The following is a 2,667-nucleotide window of genomic DNA, read 5'->3' as shown; positions in this document are numbered from 1 at the left end:
TTCAAAATGTGGATGAATTCCATGATCTTTTCATTCCATTTCCCCACAAACATTTTGAGGTCTCCTGTATTTAATTGTTTTAGAATTTGTAGAGCTTGCTGATGAATTGAAAGTGGGAAAAGAGAGATAGAGAAAGTTACCCAAAGAATAAAACCGTAAACCAACCCACTGCTGTGGAGTCAAATGTGACCATAGGGATCCTCTGAGGACAGAGCAGAACTGCCCAATTGGGCCTCCAAGACTGTGTTCTTTACTGAAGCCAGACTGCCATGTGGGCTTGAACCACCCACCTTTCAGTCAGCATCTCATGTGTAACCATTGTGCCACTAGGACTCATAGTTACAATCATCTAAAAACATCATCATCGACAACAACGACAAAAAAAGTTCCCTGCCATTGAGTAAATTCTAATTCATAGTGACGCTATAGGGCCGGGTAGAACTACCCTGTGGGTTGCTGAGGCTGCTAACTCTTTACAGGAGTAGAAAGCTTCATCTTTCTCCTGTAGAGCTGCTGGTAGTTTTGAACTGCTGACCTTGTGGTTAGCAGCCCAAATGAGTAACCCACTATACCACTAAGGCTTCTGGTTATAATAATAGATACCCTTTATCGAGTATTTACTATGTGCTAGATACTGTTTGAAGAATTTGACAAGTTGAAGAATTTTACGAGTATTGAGGCATTTAATTGTAATAACAGTCCCCTAAGGAAGATGCTGTTATTATCAGCATCTGAGGCTCTAGAAGGTAAGTAATTTGCCACAGTGATACAGCTTGTAAATTGTAAGCCTGGAATTCAGGTTACCCAGACTGCCTGGCTCCAGAGGCCATGCTCTTCTCCCTCCCCTCTTTATCAGTGTCAGCCAAGCAAAATGAAAACAAACATGCAAACCCACGTTGCACTTCCAATGGCTGTGACCCTTCAGAAGTAGATTGCCAGGCCTTTGTTCTTGGGCACTGCTGGTTGGACTTGAATGGACCACTGTCTGGTTAGTAGCCGATCACTGTTTCGTGCCACCTTATTAGTGTCATAGTCAAGTGACCATGTCATCAGCCACATTCAGCTTCCTCCTTTCTGCCTTCCTCTCCTCTTTTTCCTCCTCCTCTTTCTTCTTCCCGTCTCTCTCCTATGCTGACATCCCTCACACCTGAATTTCTTTGTACAAGCCATCCTCTCTCTGCCTACAATGCCCCTCATTTTTTCTTCTCTGTCTGACCCATTTTATCTCCCTTTCCTGGTTGATCAAGCTAAGTTAAGCCCCTCTTCTCTAACCCCACACAACCCTCTTTAGAGTTCTGTGTACATGGTACTGCATTCAAACTTGTCTTTCCTGATAAAATTTTGAGTCAGGGTGGTTAAGGCCTAACATAGAGGGAAGAGAGATAGGAAGAAGGCCAAGAAACTCTAGCTCGTGCACATGGACTTCCTTCCCCAGGCACTGGGACAGAGATAAGATAACGTAGCAAACCTGGTTTCAAGCAGCTTGTAAACTCCAGAGAGGGACAGACACATAGAAAATCACACCAAAAAATCCCAATGTGTGATAAAAGCAACATGTTATAGGACAAAAACTACCTCCTGCCTTCAAATGGATTCCTCCTCCTAGCAAGCCTCTTACAGGGCAAAACTGTAAAAACCAAACTCACTGCCATTGAGTCGATTTGGACTCAGGGCGATCCAAAAGGACAGAGTAGAACTGCCCTATGGGTTTCTGAGACTTTAACTCTTTACAGGAGGAGAAATCATCATTTCCCCAAAGAGTGCTGGTGGTTTTGAACAGCTGACCTTGTGGTCAGCAGCCCAAGGTGTAAACATTAAGCCACCAGAGCTCCTTCTTAGAAGACAGGGCACCATCCATTCTGCCTAAGGATCTGGGAGGCCAGAAGCTTGGCTGCAGAATTGTTTTCCTGGGGAAATGCACGGCAGGAATGGGAGCACGAGGTTTTACTCTACAGCCATTTAGTCTAACTCTCCCTCTCCTGGAAGACTTGGGAGGAGAGTCTCATTGGGTACAGTTGAGCCGCTGGAATGTGCTACTTCCTTACTAGCTACTTCCCCACCCCAGGTGTAATGTGAACAAACCAAAAAACGAACAAACACACACACACACACACACACACACACACACACACACACACACACATGCAAATACAACAATCCAGGCGATTCCAACTCATAGCAATCTCACAAAACCCCAACCCTTGTCCATGGAGTTGATTCTGACTCATAGGGAACCTATAGGGTCTCTGTCACTCTCCTTGGAGTGGCTGGTTTTAAACTGCTGACCTTGTGGTTAGCAGCCCATAACACACAGCCACTACCCATTTCCAAGTTGGTTCAATTCCCCTGCTGGCAGGCCCATACAGTTCCCTCTTCTTTGTCCTCTGCGAGGTTTCAGAGTGTAGGTTCCGGAAAGGTTATCATATTGCTGTGGCCCACAGTCTCGGGACCAGCATGAAAGGCGAGCAAGAGTGGAAGCCAGGAGGCAGAAGGCGGTTGCAAAAGCCCTGGACCATGGGAAAGGGTGCGTGTTGCATTGCTACAGCGCAGCCGCACCCAGAGGCCACGACGCCCGCAGCGCTCCGTGGATGGGCCTCACAGCGCACTGCTCCGATCACTCGCCCCAGAACCCACCGCGTTGGAGCAACGGAACTATGGTGCCAGTGG

Source organism: Echinops telfairi, unplaced genomic scaffold, assembly GCF_000313985.2.
Source record: "Echinops telfairi isolate 266 unplaced genomic scaffold, ASM31398v2 ScPeMD7_1;HRSCAF=3_0, whole genome shotgun sequence".
NCBI classification, from domain to species: domain Eukaryota; kingdom Metazoa; phylum Chordata; class Mammalia; order Afrosoricida; family Tenrecidae; genus Echinops; species Echinops telfairi.
This window is presented reverse-complemented; position numbering follows the sequence as displayed.